The sequence below is a fragment of the Myxine glutinosa genome, chromosome 1, assembly GCF_964187855.1.
Source record: "Myxine glutinosa chromosome 1, kmMyxGlut1.1, whole genome shotgun sequence".
Classification (NCBI taxonomy): Eukaryota; Metazoa; Chordata; class Myxini; order Myxiniformes; family Myxinidae; genus Myxine; species Myxine glutinosa.
The window spans coordinates 283,742,144-283,760,743 of NC_136261.1; the positions used below are offsets into that span (position 1 = coordinate 283,742,144).

Consider the following 18,600-nt stretch of genomic DNA (forward strand, 5'->3'; position numbering starts at 1 on the left):
CTAAAGCAGTCTCTTGGCAACGGTTATCATGGGTGGTTTGCCATTGCCTTCACAACATTGTTTGCCCATGCTCTATCGTTTTAAATGCTGAGCATCAACCAAGGAAGCAGCACATAAGCTCGCCTGGAACATAGTTCCAGGGAGATAATGGGATGGCGTGTCGCGTGTCGTCCAGCCGTCAGTCTGTCCGTAAACACTTCCAATATCTTCTCCAAAACTGCTGATGGGATTGTGAGCAAACTTGGCTCAAATGATATTTGATATGTTGGAACACAAGTTTGTTCACGGTATTATAAATTAAAAAAAAATAAGAATTGCGGTCTAGGGGGTCGACCACCCCCCAAAATAGGTATTTGCTCTCTTCTTTGAAACTACACACACAATTTTGATGACACTTCAGCACAACCTTCATCAACCGTGATATACCAAAGTTTGTTCATGGAATTAGAAAAATTGGGGTCGAAGGGAGTTTTAAATCTCATGATCAGGTTAATACGATTCTACACGCTGCCCTGTCTCCTGGCAACCATTTAAATTAGTTTAAAATACCGTGATACTGTTCAAAATACCTTCAGTCAGTATAGTATACTGCTATATTCCACCAGGTGAGTGCCATGGGGATTGGGGAATTGCCTGTTTTTTCTAAGTTATTGGTATGACTCTGCCGGGTTTTGAACCCCCACCCTATCAGACAGAGCGGACACTCTAAACATTACGTTGTCTAGTGCTTGTATAAAAGGTTGACCATCCTACTTTATTCACTGTACCACCTGAAAATGGGTGGCACTCATCATGACTTGTATATGTAGACCTTTTAATGCAATTGTCATGGATCAGAATCCCACAATGCACGGTTGTTTATAGGGGGGAAAAAATCGCCAGTAATATTTTTCAGGTCAATTTCATCTTTTCATCGCAGTCTTCGCTTTCATCGCTTTCATTTCATCTTTTCATCAACTTCAATATTTGGCTTTGCCTTTCCTTCCATCCATCAAAAATGAAGAGCTATTCTAACCCACCGTGTTTGATTCAAAAGGGGAAAGGTGTAATTTCAGCGGGGTCCCAAGGGTAATTATTACGGGTCCCAAGGGTAATTATTACGGGTCCCAAGGGTAATTATTACGGGTCCCAAGGGTAATTATTACGGGTCCCAGGGGGTTATTATTACGGGTCCCAAGGGTAATTATTACGGGTCCCAGGGGGTTATTATTACGGGTCCCAAGGGTAATTATTACGGGTCCCAAGGGTAATTATTACGGGTCCCAAGGGTAATTATTACGGGTCCCAAGGGTAATTATTACGGGTCCCAAGGGTAATTATTACGGGTCCCAAGGGTAATTATTACGGGTCCCAAGGGTAATTATTACGGGTCCCAAGGGTAATTATTACGGGTCCCAAGGGTAGTTATTACGGGTCCCAAGGGTAGTTATTACGGGTCCCAAGGGTAGTTATTACGGGTCCCAAGGGTAGTTATTACGGGTCCCAAGGGTAGTTATTACGGGTCCCAAGGGTAGTTATTACGGGTCCCAAGGGTAGTTATTACGGGTCCCAAGGGTAGTTATTACGGGTCCCAAGGGTAGTTATTACGGGTCCCAAGGGTAGTTATTACGGGTCCCAAGGGTAGTTATTACGGGTCCCAAGGGTAGTTATTACGGGTCCCAAGGGTAATTATTACGGGTCCCAAGGGTAATTATTACGGGTCCCAAGGGTAATTATTACGGGTCCCAAGGGTAATTATTACGGGTCCCAAGGGTAATTATTACGGGTCCCAAGGGTAATTATTACGGGTCCCAAGGGTAATTATTACGGGTCCCAAGGGTAATTATTACGGGTCCCAAGGGTAATTATTACGGGTCCCAAGGGTAATTATTACGGGTCCCAAGGGTATTTATTACGGGTCCCAAGGGTAATTATTACGGGTCCCAAGGGTAATTATTACGGGTCCCAAGGGTAATTATTACGGGTCCCAAGGGTAATTATTACGGGTCCCAAGGGTAATTATTACGGGTCCCAAGGGTAATTATTACGGGTCCCAAGGGTAATTATTACGGGTCCCAAGGGTAATTATTACGGGTCCCAAGGGTAATTATTACGGGTCCCAAGGGTAATTATTACGGGTCCCAAGGGTAATTATTACGGGTCCCAAGGGTAATTATTACGGGTCCCAAGGGTAATTATTACGGGTCCCAAGGGTAATTATTACGGGTCCCAAGGCTAATTATTACGGGTCCCAAGGCTAATTATTACGGGTCCCAAGGCTAATTATTACGGGTCCCAAGGCTAATTATTACGGGTCCCAAGGCTAATTATTACGGGTCCCAAGGCTAATTATTACGGGTCCCAAGGCTAATTATTACGGGTCCCAAGGGTAATTATTACGGGTCCCAAGGGTAATTATTACGGGTCCCAAGGGTAATTATTACGGGTCCCAAGGGTAATTATTACGGGTCCCAAGGGTAATTATTACGGGTCCCAAGGGTAATTATTACGGGTCCCAAGGGTAATTATTACGGGTCCCAAGGGTAATTATTACGGGTCCCAAGGGTAATTATTACGGGTCCCAAGGGCAATTATTACGGGTCCCAAGGGCAATTATTACGGGTCCCAAGGGCAATTATTACGGGTCCCCAAGGGCAATTATTACGGGTCCCCAAGGGCAATTATTACGGGTCCCCAAGGGCAATTATTACGGGTCCCCAAGGGCAATTATTACGGGTCCCCAAGGGCAATTATTACGGGTCCCCAAGGGCAATTATTACGGGTCCCCAAGGGCAATTATTACGGGTCCCCAAGGGCAATTATTACGGGTCCCCAAGGGCAATTATTACGGGTCCCCAAGGGCAATTATTACGGGTCCCCAAGGGCAATTATTACGGGTCCCCAAGGGCAATTATTACGGGTCCCCAAGGGCAATTATTACGGGTCCCCAAGGGCAATTATTACGGGTCCCCAAGGGCAATTATTACGGGTCCCCAAGGGCAATTATTACGGGTCCCCAAGGGCAATTATTACGGGTCCCCAAGGGCAATTATTACGGGTCCCCAAGGGCAATTATTACGGGTCCCCAAGGGCAATTATTACGGGTCCCCAAGGGCAATTATTACGGGTCCCCAAGGGCAATTATTACGGGTCCCCAAGGGCAATTATTACGGGTCCCCAAGGGCAATTATTACGGGTCCCCAAGGGCAATTATTACGGGTCCCCAAGGGCAATTATTACGGGTCCCCAAGGGCAATTATTACGGGTCCCCAAGGGCAATTATTACGGGTCCCCAAGGGCAATTATTACGGGTCCCCAAGGGCAATTATTACGGGTCCCAAGGGCAATTATTACGGGTCCAAGGGCAATTATTACGGGTCCCAAGGGCAATTATTACGGGTCCCAAGGGCAATTATTACGGGTCCCAAGGGCAATTATTACGGGTCCCAAGGGCAATTATTACGGGTCCCAAGGGCAATTATTACGGGTCCCAAGGGCAATTATTACGGGTCCCAAGGGCAATTATTACGGGTCCCAAGGGCAATTATTACGGGTCCCAAGGGCAATTATTACGGGTCCCAAGGGCAATTATTACGGGTCCCAAGGGCAATTATTACGGGTCCCAAGGGCAATTATTACGGGTCCCAAGGGCAATTATTACGGGTCCCAAGGGCAATTATTACGGGTCCCAAGGGCAATTATTACGGGTCCCAAGGGCAATTATTACGGGTCCCAAGGGCAATTATTACGGGTCCCAAGGGCAATTATTACGGGTCCCAAGGGCAATTATTACGGGTCCCAAGGGCAATTATTACGGGTCCCAAGGGCAATTATTACGGGCCCCAAGGGCAATTATTACGGGCCCAAGGGCAATTATTACGGGTCCCAAGGGCAATTATTACGGGTCCCAAGGGCAATTATTACGGGTCCCAAGGGCAATTATTACGGGTCCCAAGGGCAATTATTTACGGGTCCAAGGGCAATTATTACGGGTCCCAAGGGCAATTATTACGGGTCCCAAGGGCAATTATTACGGGTCCCAAGGGCAATTATTACGGGTCCCAAGGGCAATTATTACGGGTCCCAAGGGCAATTATTACGGGTCCCAAGGGCAATTATTACGGGTCCCAAGGGCAATTATTACGGGTCCCAAGGGCAATTATTACGGGTCCCAAGGGCAATTATTACGGGTCCCAAGGGCAATTATTACGGGTCCCAAGGGCAATTATTACGGGTCCCAAGGGCAATTATTACGGGTCCCAAGGGCAATTATTACGGGTCCCAAGGGCAATTATTACGGGTCCCAAGGGCAATTATTACGGGTCCCAAGGGCAATTATTACGGGTCCCAAGGGCAATTATTACGGGTCCCAAGGGCAATTATTACGGGTCCCAAGGGCAATTATTACGGGTCCCAAGGGCAATTATTACGGGTCCCAAGGGCAATTATTACGGGTCCCAAGGGCAATTATTACGGGTCCCAAGGGCAATTATTACGGGTCCCAAGGGCAATTATTACGGGTCCCAAGGGCAATTATTACGGGTCCCAAGGGCAATTATTACGGGTCCCAAGGGCAATTATTACGGGTCCCAAGGGCAATTATTACGGGTCCCAAGGGCAATTATTACGGGTCCCAAGGGCAATTATTACGGGTCCCAAGGGCAATTATTACGGGTCCCAAGGGCAATTATTACGGGTCCCAAGGGCAATTATTACGGGTCCCAAGGGCAATTATTACGGGTCCCAAGGGCAATTATTACGGGTCCCAAGGGCAATTATTACGGGTCCCAAGGGCAATTATTACGGGTCCCAAGGGCAATTATTACGGGTCCCAAGGGCAATTATTACGGGTCCCAAGGGCAATTATTACGGGTCCCAAGGGCAATTATTACGGGTCCCAAGGGCAATTATTACGGGTCCCAAGGGCAATTATTACGGGTCCCAAGGGCAATTATTACGGGTCCCAAGGGCAATTATTACGGGTCCCAAGGGCAATTATTACGGGTCCCAAGGGCAATTATTACGGGTCCCAAGGGCAATTATTACGGGTCCCAAGGGCAATTATTACGGGTCCCAAGGGCAATTATTACGGGTCCCAAGGGCAATTATTACGGGTCCCAAGGGCAATTATTACGGGTCCCAAGGGCAATTATTACGGGTCCCAAGGGCAATTATTACGGGTCCCAAGGGCAATTATTACGGGTCCCAAGGGCAATTATTACGGGTCCCAAGGGCAATTATTACGGGTCCCAAGGGCAATTATTACGGGTCCCAAGGGCAATTATTACGGGTCCCAAGGGCAATTATTACGGGTCCCAAGGGCAATTATTACGGGTCCCAAGGGCAATTATTACGGGTCCCAAGGGCAATTATTACGGGTCCCAAGGGCAATTATTACGGGTCCCAAGGGCAATTATTACGGGTCCCAAGGGCAATTATTACGGGTCCCAAGGGCAATTATTACGGGTCCCAAGGGCAATTATTACGGGTCCCAAGGGCAATTACTACGGGTCCCAAGGGCAATTACTACGGGTCCGAAGGGTAATTACTACGGGTCCTAAGGGTAATTACTACGGGTCAAAAGGGTAATTACCACGGGTCCTAAGGGTAATTACCACGGATCCTAAGGGTAATTACCACGGGTCCTAAGGGTAATTACCACGGGTCCTAAGGGTAATTACCACGGGTCCTAAGGGTAATTACCACGGGTCCTAAGGGTAATTACCACGGGTCCTAAGGGTAATTACCACGGGTCCTAAGGGTAATTACCACGGGTCCTAAGCGTAATTATTCCGGGTCCGAAGCGTAATTATTCCGGGTCCTAAGGGTAATTATTATCACGAATGGTTCAGTGGATGTGCGGAGTATCGTTGAAAGAGAGGAAGACAAATGATGAATTGTGAAAGATGATGGGAATAGAACCTGTGATTGATGCTGTGAAGAGGAACAGGTTGAGATGGTTTGGTCATGTGTTGAGGAAGGATGAAAGTGACTGGTTGAGAAGAGTGATGGAAATGAATGTAGAAGGAAGTAGAGGATGGGGAAGACCGAAAAAGACTTGACTGAAGATGATGGAAGATGAAATGCGGGCAAGGGGGTTAACAAGGAGAGATGCAGAAAATAGGGCAAAATGGAGAAGATTGTCATGGGGACCTGCAAGGACAACCCCCGCTCTAGCAGGGAAAATGGCCTTAAAATGCATGTTGTTGTTGTTGTTGTTGACCCAATTTTGAATGGCGTTCTTCCTTATGCCTAGATACACCCACACACCAGATTAGAAGTTGGTACTTCACTTATTTTTCAAGATATTCCGCTCACAAGGTTCAGACATACATGGCGGCGGCCATCTTGGATTTTGACGTGGCGACCCAATTTTCAATAGCATTCTTCCTTATTCGTAGATACACCCACACACCAGATTAAAGTAAGTAGTTCGTTTATTTTTACCTTCGCAAAAGCGGAAGGTTATGTTTTGATCGCTGTGTATTTATTTGTATGTCTGTGTGTGTGTGTGTGTGTATGTTATTCGCATAACTCAAAAAGTATTCAACCGAATTGCATGAAATTTGGTGGGATGATTGGTTATTATACGGGACACATTTGATTAGATTTTGGGAGCAATCGGGTCAAAGGTCAAGGTCAAGGTCACGAAAAGGTCAAAATCGTATTTTTACCATAGCGCGGTCAATTTTTATCCAATTGGCATGCAACTAATGCCAAAATGTTCAGAATTCAATGCCCGATCTTGTGATATACGACATGACCCAGTGAAGACATTACCCTTGTTAGCGGTTGGGGGTCAAAGGTCAGGGGGGTCACGACCTTGCAAAATGTGCGTTTTTTGTCATAACTCGGTCAATTCTTATCCGATTTGCATGAAATCAGCACCAAACTGTTCACTGTTCTGTTCCCTACACTCCCATGCCAAGTACAGAACAGTAGCTGCGGCGAAGGTATGCGCTCTACCGAGTGCCCGTTCTAGTTCAAGATATTTCGCTCACAAGGTTCAGACATATATTTGGTGGCGGCCATCTTGGATTTTGATGTGGCGACCCAATTTTCAATGGCGTTCTTCCTTATGCCTAGATACACCCACACACCAGATTAGAAGTTGGCACTTCGCTTATTTTTCAAGATATTCCGCTCACAAGGTTCAGACATACATGGCGGCGGCCATCTTGGATTTTGACGTGGGGACCCAATTTTCAATGGCGTTCTTCCTTATGCCTAGATACACCCACACACCAGATTTGAAGTTGGTACTTCGATTATTTTTCAAGATATTCCGCTCAAGGTTCAGACATACATGGCGGCGGCCATCTTGGATTTTGACGTGGGGACCCAATTTTCAATGGCGTTCTTCCTTATGCCAAGATACACCCACACAATAAATTAGAATTCGGTCCTTCGCTTACGCACGCACGCACAGACGGACGCACGCACGGACGGAGGGGAAAACCATAGTCCCCCTTTCGCTCCGCGGTGCGACGGGGGACAATTACTGTGGGTCCTAAGGGTAATTACTACGGGTCCTCAGGGTAATTCCTTCGGGTCCTAAGGGTAATTACTCCGGGTCCTAAGGGTAATTACTCCGGGTCCTAAGGGTAATTACTCCGGGTCCTAAGGGTAATTACTCCGGGTCCTAAGGGTAATTACTCCGGGTCCTAAGGGTAATTACTCCGGGTCCTAAGGGTAATTACTCCGGGTCCTAAGGGTAATTACTCCGGGTCCTAAGGGTAATTACTCCGGGTCCTAAGGGTAATTACTCCGGGTCCTAAGGGTAATTACTCCGGGTCCTAAGGGTAATTACTCCGGGTCCTAAGGGTAATTACTCCGGGTCCTAAGGGTAATTACTCCGGGTCCTAAGGGTAATTACTCCGGGTCCTAAGGGTAATTACTCCGGGTCCTAAGGGTAATTACTCCGGGTCCTAAGGGTAATTAATACGGGTCCTAAGGGTAATTACTCCGGGTCCTAAGGGTAATTACTCCGGGTCCTAAGGGTAATTACTCCGGGTCCTAAGGGTAATTACTCCGGGTCCTAAGGGTAATTACTCCGGGTCCTAAGGGTAATTACTCCGGGTCCTAAGGGTAATTACTCCGGGTCCTAAGGGTAATTACTCCGGGTCCTAAGGGTAATTACTCCGGGTCCTAAGGGTAATTACTCCGGGTCCTAAGGGTAATTACTCCGGGTCCTAAGGGTAATTACTCCGGGTCCTAAGGGTAATTACTCCGGGTCCTAAGGGTAATTAATACGGGTCCTAAGGGTAATTAATACGGGTCCTAAGGGTAATTAATACTGGTCCTAAGGGTAATTAATACGGGTCCTAAGGGTAATTAATACGGGTCCTAAGGGTAATTAATACGGGTCCTAAGGGTAATTAATACGGGTCCTAAGGGTAATTAATACGGGTCCTAAGGGTAATTAATACGGGTCCTAAGGGTAATTAATACGGGTCCTAAGGGCAATTAATACGGGTCCTAAGGGCAATTACTACGGGTCCAATGGGTAATTACTACGGGTCCTAAGGGTAATTACTACGGGTCCTAAGGGTAATTACTACGGGTCCTAAGGGTAATTACTACGGGTCCTAAGGGTAATTACTACGGGTCCTAAGGGTAATTACTGCGGGTCCTAAGGGTAATTACTACGGGTCCGAAGGGTAATTACTGCGGGTCCGAAGGGTAATTACTGCGGGTCCGAAGGGTAATTACTGCGGGTCCGAAGGGTAATTACTGCGGGTCCGAAGGGTAATTACTGCGGGTCCGAAGGGTAATTACTGCGGGTCCGAAGGGTAATTACTGCGGGTCCGAAGGGTAATTACTGCGGGTCCGAAGGGTAATTACTGCGGGTCCGAAGGGTAATTACTGCGGGTCCGAAGGGTAATTACTGCGGGTCCTAAGGGTAATTACTGCGGGTCCTAAGGGTAATTACTGCGGGTCCTAAGGGTAATTACTGCGGGTCCTAAGGGTAATTACTGCGGGTCCTAAGGGTAATTACTGCGGGTCCTAAGGGTAATTTGTACGGGTCCGAAGGGTAATTAGTACGGGTCCGAAGGGTAATTAGTACGGGTCCGAAGGGTAATTAGTACGGGTCCGAAGGGTAATTAGTACGGGTCCGAAGGGTAATTAGTACGGGTCCGAAGGGTAATTAGTACGGGTCCGAAGGGTAATTAGTACGGGTCCTAAGGGTAATTACTACGGGTCCTAAGGGTAATTAGTACGGGTCCTAAGGGTAATTACTACGGGTCCGAAGGGTAATTACTGCGGGTCCGAAGGGTAATTACTGCGGGTCCGAAGGGTAATTACTGCGGGTCCGAAGGGTAATTACTGCGGGTCCGAAGGGTAATTACTGCGGGTCCGAAGGGTAATTACTGCGGGTCCGAAGGGTAATTACTGCGGGTCCGAAGGGTAATTACTGCGGGTCCGAAGGGTAATTACTGCGGGTCCGAAGGGTAATTACTGCGGGTCCGAAGGGTAATTACTGCGGGTCCGAAGGGTAATTACTGCGGGTCCGAAGGGTAATTACTGCGGGTCCGAAGGGTAATTACTGCGGGTCCTAAGGGTAATTACTGCGGGTCCTAAGGGTAATTACTGCGGGTCCTAAGGGTAATTACTGCGGGTCCTAAGGGTAATTTGTACGGGTCCGAAGGGTAATTAGTACGGGTCCGAAGGGTAATTAGTACGGGTCCTAAGGGTAATTACTACAGGTCCTAAGGGTAATTACTACGGGTCCTAAGGGTAATTACTACGGGTCCTAAGGGTAATTACTGCGGATCCTAAGGGTAATTCTAAAGGGTATTTTTTTCCAATATATATGCGCTAAGGCTCATCATAGACACACATGTGCACACACGCGCACACACACAGGGTGCTCCCAAAGGGTTATTCCAAAGGGTTATTCCAAAGGGTTATTCCAAAGGGTTATTCCAAAGGGTTATTCCAAAAGGTTATTCCGAAGGGTTATTCTCCATGGAGATTCCAAAGGGCGATTCGAAAGGGTAATTCTTTTGTTCGTTTCTCGGCTTTGCCTTTTTTTATATTACAACTACCCAACTGATCAGCTTCCTTCGGACATGGGTGCGATTTTTATTAGATGTATAACACTATAAAATAAAAATTTATTTGACACAAATGTGTTGATGGATAAAGCAGCATTTAATAATTGTGCACATGACTTCACTGTACGTCTGATAATTACAGAATGAAAGGCTTGGCCAATCCCACCAAAATGTTGCATATATATGTATTTTGGTACCCAGGGTCTGGGTATGCCGACAAAATAATTCTCCCTCAATCTTCCCCCCCCCCCCCCCGAACCGCCCCCCACCAACCCCTCTCCTGGTGAGACACCTTACGATTATAGCTTGTACATTGAGAATAGTGCAAGTTGCTTAACCACTGACTGCTGCTGGATGGAGCGGGTATCAACACCTTTTTTCACTCAGAGGGAATTTGTGTTACGACAACTAAAAGGAGCCTGGTCCTTCCATCACGCGAGGAAGTAGAACATCGGGCTTTAACGTAGCAGCTCTTGGTGTCTTAAAATAATAGATGGTGTAGCACTGCAAAGTTAACAATCGATTTCCTGAGAATTTTTTTTTAACATCCGTTTAGTCATAAATTTGTCTGTTTTAAAAGCCCATCTTTCCCAATTGAAGAAGAATCTTATGGGAGTATAATGCAGCAGTTACAACGGTAACATTTGTCATCCTACGACAGAAGGAACCCTTGAGAAGGACACGGAAGGAGCACACAAAATTACATTTCGTCATACTTTGAAGCAATAGAAAAATAAAGTACACGGAGGGAACACACAAGCAACCACAGCCACAGCCACAACAACAATAATAAAGTGGTATTATAAAATATCCTTTTTTGCACGTTTCACTTCATGTATGTGTGCACACATGTATGCACATATATACATTGTAGAATGGAAAACAGTTTGACCAATATCCCCCTCCTTCGCTGTGAAGGTGAGGAGACTACTTGCAATTTTCACCTGTACATGTGCAATAGTGAAAGTGGTTTGACCACTGATACTTGCCTGAGGTATTGACACAATATTTCACTCCTGCAGAGAGTAGATATCACGATTGATTTTTTTATTTTTTATAAACGGCAGGTGGGGAAAATGTTCAAAACAGATCTATTGGCCGTGGCACTCCAAAACACTCAATTGACAAATTTATACAGACTAGTATGCCCGCTCACTATGGCAGCAGCAGGGTGAGTCATGTTATTGCCCTCATTATTTTTGCCAATTACTGTTACTACTAGCCGAAACCTGTAGAACATCCACGGAAGGGAGGATGTGGTGTATGGATAGAGTGTACCATTATGGATGGCACAGGGGATTTGCTTGTTCGAGTAAGAGTTAGTGAGGGTGTCGGGGTGGGGGAGAAGGGGCGGGCAATATCGCAAGTCACAAAACCCCATGGGGAGTGGGGATATTGTTTTGTAATATCATTAATATTATGCTATTACCACAAGTGTTGTTATCACTTTGGTAATGAGAAGCGGCTTTGGCAAAATGCCATGAAAAACTCCTTGGGTTTTTGTTGTTGGGAATTGATGTTGGGAACTCCACGTTAGTGGCAGGAAGGGTCGTGTTATTATCTCTTGTGATGTATATAGACTGCAGTAGATCTACAATCAGGTGCGCTTGGTGACTTGATAAGCATAAACTGATGTTGGGATTCCTCCAAAAGTATTTCAGTCGAGTGCTAAACAGCATTAGCAACTGTTTAAAAAGTTAATCATACGTATTTGTGGTTTATAATATTTTTACTTCTGGTAGTTATATAGACGTTAACATGGCGTTTGTCCAAGGAGGAAACACCCCTTGGGGAGATGGGATATTATTAAAATGAATTTTGTTTTGTAATAACATTTATATTGTGCTATTATCATTAGTTTTGTTATTAGAAGCGTTCTTGGAAAAACGCCAAGATAAAGCTATCTTAACACGGATATACACCTCAACATGCAACCCCATTGGCAGGGAAAACCCCCTTGGTGGAGATAACATCCTTGGGGAGCGGGACAAATGAATGTGTTACAACGACAACCTTCATTGTGTGACCCTTTAGTCCTCCTGTCAAGTTTGGTTAAGATTGGATAAGTAACGACCGAATGTATCGTGGTCAAAAATCGTCAGACAGAGACAGACAAGACAGACCCCAAATTGTGTGTTTTCGTATGACTGTCTACCATTGGGCTTCTTAAGTTTTCATTTTACCTTTTAAGGTGTTTTTTTAATTTTAATGTTTTTGATTATTTATGGCAATGCGCTACCTGTCGCATGCTCGGGTAGTCTGCGACAAAACTGACTACCCTCACTGGCTTACGAGGAGGGTGAATGTGACACCCTGCAGGACTAAAAAACAATGCCTGTGAAAGGGTGGATGAGCTCCCTTCATGAGCCAACAACCATTCAGTAAGGAGATGGTGTCTCCTTAAAAACACCCATCTGTTCGGACCGGTTTTTTTAGGTAGTAGGTTGTAGACAGCAACTGCTCAGGGTAGCACTACCGTTCTGACTTAGGAGCATTAAGGTGGTACCCGGAACAATCTTATACTCTCCGTGTCAGGATTGCTGGTTTTACTTTCTGTCTCACTCAAACTACAGCTACCTGGCTACCTTTAATATCTCTCTCTTGCAAACAAACATTATAGAATTTTCTTACTCATTTTCACTCCTCACATTTACATTCTCTCTCTTATTTCTCTTTCCTCTCATTTCCTCAGAAACGTTCAATTAAATATGAAAATTAATGGCCACTAGTTCCCGGCATTATGGGGTGCAAAGAATCTCCTGTGACCTGTCTGTCTATGCTGCCAACGAGAGGTGGGGAGAGCTCAGGCAGTAGCAGTATCGGTCCCTCCCAAGACCCTTGCCTGTTGCATCAACATGACTCCTTTTCAATTCATTTCACCAACATTTTGTGGTCTTTCTTCGAATCTTTCCTCTGTTGAATATCATCTAGCAAGTTCCTCTCCTAATATCTTGCTTCTCACAGAGACCGAATTGTCACATGATTTTGTTGTTAACTCTTAACATTTCAAACTACAACTTTCACTCGCAATTTCACTTCAAAGGAGGAGTATGTGTCTACTCCAACATCACCACATCTGCTGTACGCCTTGTGGACTTCAAATCTCCAAACTTTGATGTCATCTGGCTTAAGATTAGTCTCCCGACCATCACTATTTTTCTGTTTCACTTACTGCTCTACCAACTCAACAAACCTTATAGCTTTCTTTAACTATCTTAATTACTGCCATAAGTCCATGACATTCAAACACCCTCAAGCAGAATTCCTCTAGTTAGGAGACTTCAATGTACACCAGTGGTTTAAATCTTCCCACATGGATGTTGGATGGATTGTTCAACTAAAAATATTCCCTCCCACACGGGGCTTTTCTTCCCCATGATGAGAATGGTTCACGAATCGCCGTGCCAGCATCACCATCGTGGATCGCCATACCTGTCAGTATTGCTATCGCAGATCGCTTCTGATAGGCCGGATATGGATTCGGACCTGAACAAAAATCTAATCGCTTGTTCTTGTCGCCGAAACTACTCATCCACCTAGTTTTGTCATAAATCATCTACAACTTTTTGAAATATCGTATTATATATTGTTTTTGGCCCTATCACTCAATGGTGAAGAATCATTTGTAAATATAAACGTTCTTGTATCTGGAGGCGTACCTTCACCAAAATCGAATTGATTTGTCCTCGTCACACACTCAACATGTCCACAAAGTTTTGTCCGAATCAGTCCATAACTTTATGAGATATTGTGCTATATATCGTTTTTTGCACAATCTCTCAATGGTGAAGAATCACTGAAAACATTATTGGATCCAGATCTGTATCTTCACCAAATTCTCAACAATTTGTCCTCGTCACATACACCACCTCTCCACCAAATTTCATACGAATCCGTCTACAATTTTTTCAAATATCCTGTTCACAAACATAGACAGGGGTGAAAACATAACCTCCATCCACCTTCGGTGGCAGAGGTAAAAAAAAACAAAAAAAAAACAGGTAAGAGGTAAGGCAGAGGTAGAGGTGGCAGAGGTAAGAAACAAAATATTCAGGATAAGTAAATAAAAGGTTTCACTTTTGAAGAAAGGATGGGAAGGTTGTAGTTAGAAAAGAGCAAGTTAAAAATAATGGAAATACTGCTTCCAAACATTGTTAAATAATTACAATTGATGGGATAAAGAGGTGGAGAGCAGGAAAGCAAAAGGAGCAAGGGAGGAAATATCAGAGGAAGACATCAGCTATAAAGAAATTAAAGAAAGATAAAGTAGCAGGACCAAACTGGCATTGTGGTTGAGACCATGGAGGCAGCAGTAGAGTTGGGAGTAAATTGGATGACAGAGTTGTGTTGGATGATATGGAAGAACGGATATATTAATCAGACAAAATTGTACCTTTGTTCAAGATGAAAGATGACCCATTACTTCCTTCATTATAGAGGAGTGATGCTGTTAGAGCAAGCATTTACCCCACACGTGCTAAGTGAAGGGCATGGTTAAGCAATTGGTTCGTCAGTCCGTCTTATCAGTTTGTCATCGAGAAACAACTTATTTAAATTAAACGTTATATTTTGAACACAATTCGGACCAAGAATAAGAATAAAAGTTTCTCGTTTTACCATACTTAGGCTTTGAATTTGTCCCGATCATACATGCAGAGAGGAGTGATATAATATTCTTACTCTCTGCCTGCCTGGCAGTCTAACAAAATTGAAAATCATTCCAAGCAGGAAAATAACTGTTTTAAGGCCGTTATAAAGGAGACAAACAACAGGCCCAAAAAACTAATGCAATGAGGTTGATAGGGTGATGTAATAGACACTGGGTTAAATGGCGGTAAAACTCGCAATTAATTTATTTATACGCCTTTAAGCCTCTTCAAATCTTTATTTAAATTGAATTATATACTTGCAGGCAGACTGAAGAACACAAATCACCTTCATAATACTTCCAAGAACCATGCTATATATCAACAAGTGAATCCTCTTGGATTGCGCTGAGGTTCGGGCTTGGAATTTCTAGGAGGAAGTATAATTTGTATGCAATGAAAGTACATGTAATATGGGATCGAGTAAGATCGAGTAAGCTTCACCAGTGCGCGTGCGCGAATTTACGTCACGTCGGCAGCGAGAAGGCATTCCCCAACACGAACCAATCAGGAACTGCCACGCCCACTTATATGATCTCCGAATTCCTGTGACAGGAATTAGCGTTACACTGGCTGGAAGTCAATCGCTAAAGGCGCTTCCTCAGCGCCAATAAACAGTCGTGCCCAAAAATATTGGCATGCTTGCACTTTTTTCAAATAACTTGCAATTTTCTCAAAAAACAAGTTGAAATTGACAAAAGTATTTGGTCTCCACAATTCTTTATTTCACTGTTAATATTACAGAACCTTTGTTTTTGATTCAGAACTTAATACAGCAATACCCCGGCCTACGTCATTAATTGGTTCCATAAGCCGTGACATAACTCGGTTTTTGACGTAAACCGGGTGTAATGCCTTAAAAATGAAGACAAACATTTTTTAAAATGAAGACAAACAAGAAGACACGTTGTGCAAGCTGAAGCACCGTTTAAAGCGTGCAAACCATCCAGAGCTTGCAACGAAGGTTGTGTCCTTATCCTCCGGGTACTTCTTCAGAAGATCCTGGAACAAAGACTTTGCCTTCTCCTGTATCAGCAGCTGGCTCGTTGGTATGCATTCATGGGTCTGGCGTTCGAACCACAACGAAAGGAGTCTCTCCATCTCGTCGAAAATCTGACCCTCTTCATATTCATGACAGCAGTCTTCGCCGACGGCGCTTTTTCAGTGACGTATGCGAGAATACGTTCCCTATCATGAATGATGGTCGATAACGTCGACCGTGGCAGCCCGAAGGCATGCGCTATCACCAACACTTTTTCACCTTCTTCATACCTTTTAATCAGATTTAACGTACCTTCCATCGTAACCACATTACGCTTGGAAACACTAGCACTATCCTTCTTAGGACCCATGGCTAAAGACACAGTAAAGGAATAATCACAAAAATAACAGCGAAAGGCAAAGCAAGCACGTGACTGCAGCACAGGACAAAATGCATATTTGGCGTCGCCTTTGTTTTGAATGAGAACCAGCAGCTACGCGTACGTATACTGTACGTACATTTTAAAAATATTTTTAATGTGCTTTTTATTGTATTTTAACTTGTTTTTTAGCTTCTTTTATTGTTAATTTTTATGTACTATTTTATTTATTTTAAATATATTTTAAAGGAAAAATTGATTTTTTTCACGTCCTCCTATCATGATGTACGAGTGACGTAAAGTCACACATAATGATGTTCGCTGAACTGAAATTTACTCTAGAAAAGTGTCGTGAAGTCGGATTTGACGTAGGTCGAAATGGCGTAAAACGGGGTATTGCTGTATATCCTTTTAAATCAGAAAATAAAAATAAATGGCATTGAAAAAATTATTGACAGCGAAGACTTAATATTTGATAGCACGGACTTTGGGCAAAATAACTGCAGTCAAGCGCTTCCTATAGCCAAGAATGAGCTTCTTACACCTCTCTACTGGCAGTTTGGCCCACTCTTCTTGTGCAAACTGCTCCAGTTCTCCCAGATTTGAAGGGTACCTTCTCCCAACTCCTGTTTCGTACCGGTGTTCAATGGGATATCGATCTGGATTCATTGCTGGATACTTCAGAAAAGTCCAGCGTTTTGTCTTGAACCATTCCTGGGTGCTTTTTGAAGTGCGTTTGGGGTCATTGTCCCACTGCAAGACCCATGACCTTGGATGGAGACCCAGCTTTCTGACACTGGGTTGAACATTGCACTCCAAAATGCCTTGGTAATCTCCTGATTTCATGATGCCATGAACAAATTCAAGGCACCCAGTGCCAGAGGCAGCACAGCAACCACAAAACATCACTGAACCGACACACACAGACATATATATACACACATACACACACATATATATATAATTATATATATATATACATACATATATATATATATATACATACATATATATATATATATACATACATATATATATATATATATACATACATATATATATATATATACATATATATATATATATATATACAGTGGGGAGAACAAGTATTTGATACACTGCCGATTTTGCAGGTTTTCCCACTTACAAAGCACGTCAAGGTCTGTAATTTTTATCATAGGTACACTTCAACTGTGGAAGACGGAATCTAAAACAAAAATCCTGAAAATCACATTGTATGATTTTTAAGTAATTAATTTGCATTTTATTGCATGAAATAAGTATTTGATACATCAGAAAAACAGAACTTAATATTTGGTACAGAAACCTTTGTTTGCAATTACAGAGATCAGACGTTTCCTGTAGTTCTTAACCAGGTTTGCACACACTGCAGCAGGGATTTTGGCCCACTCCTCCATACAGATCTTCACCAGATCCTTCAGGTTTCGGGGCTGTCGCTGCGCAACACAGACTTTCAGCTCCCTCCAAAGATTTTCTATTGGGTTCAGGTCTGGAGACTGGCTAGGCCACTCCAGGACCTTGAGATGCTTCGTACGGAGCCACTCCTTAGTTGCCCTGGCTGTGTGTTTCGGGTCGTTGTCATGCTGGAAGACCCAGCCACGCCCCATCTTCAATGCTCTTATTGAGGGAAGGAGATTGTTGGCCAAGATCTCGCGATACATGGCCCCATCCATCCTCCCCTCAATACGGTGCAGTCGTCCTGTCCCCTTTGCAGAAAAGCATCCCCAAAGAATGATGTTTCCACCTCCATGCTTCACGGTTGGGATGGTGTTCTTGGGGTTGTACTCATCCTTCTTCTTCCTCCAAACACGGCGAGTTGAGTTTAAACCAAAAAGCTCTATTTTGGTCTCATCAGACCACATGACCTTCTCCCATTCCTCCTCTGGATCATCCAGATGGTCATTGGCAAACTTCAGACGGGCCTGGACATGCGCTGGCTTGAGCAGAGGGACCTTGCGTGCGCTGCAGGATTTTAATCCATGACGGCGTAGTGTGTTACTTATGGTTTTCTTTGATACTGTGGTCCCAGCTCTCTTCAGGTCATTGACCAGGTCCTGCCGTGTAGTTCTGGGCTGATCCCTCACCTTTCTCATGATCATTGAGGCTCCACGAGGTGAGATCTTGCATGGAGCCCCAGACCGAGGGAGATTGACTGTCATCTTGAACTTCTTCCATTTTCTAATAATTGCGCCAACAGTTGTTGCCTTCTCACCAAGCTGCTTGCCTATTGTCCTGTAGCCCATCCCAGCCTTGTGCAAGTCTACAAATTTGTCCCTGATGTCCTTAGACAGCTCTCTGGTCTTGCCCATTGTGGAGAGGTTGGAGTCTGATTGATTGAGTGTGGACAGGTCTGGAGACGGCTTTGCGGTCGGTCTTTGCGGTCTTTGTGGTCGGAGACGGTCTGGAGACGTCTTTTATGCAGATAACGAGTTCAAACAGGTGCAGTTAATACAGGTAATGAGTGGAGAATGGGAGGGCTTCTTAAAGAAAAAACTAACAGGTCTGTGAGAGCCGGAATTCTTACTGGTTGGTAGG

General features: G+C 44.4%; 1 protein-coding gene across 6 annotated transcripts in view; it reads right to left on the bottom strand.

The window, feature by feature from the left end:
* MAX (MYC associated transcriptional regulator X) overlaps positions 1 to 18,600 on the bottom strand; it is a 163,364-nt gene that overhangs the window by 59,469 nt on the left and 85,295 nt on the right. The window lies entirely within an intron of this gene.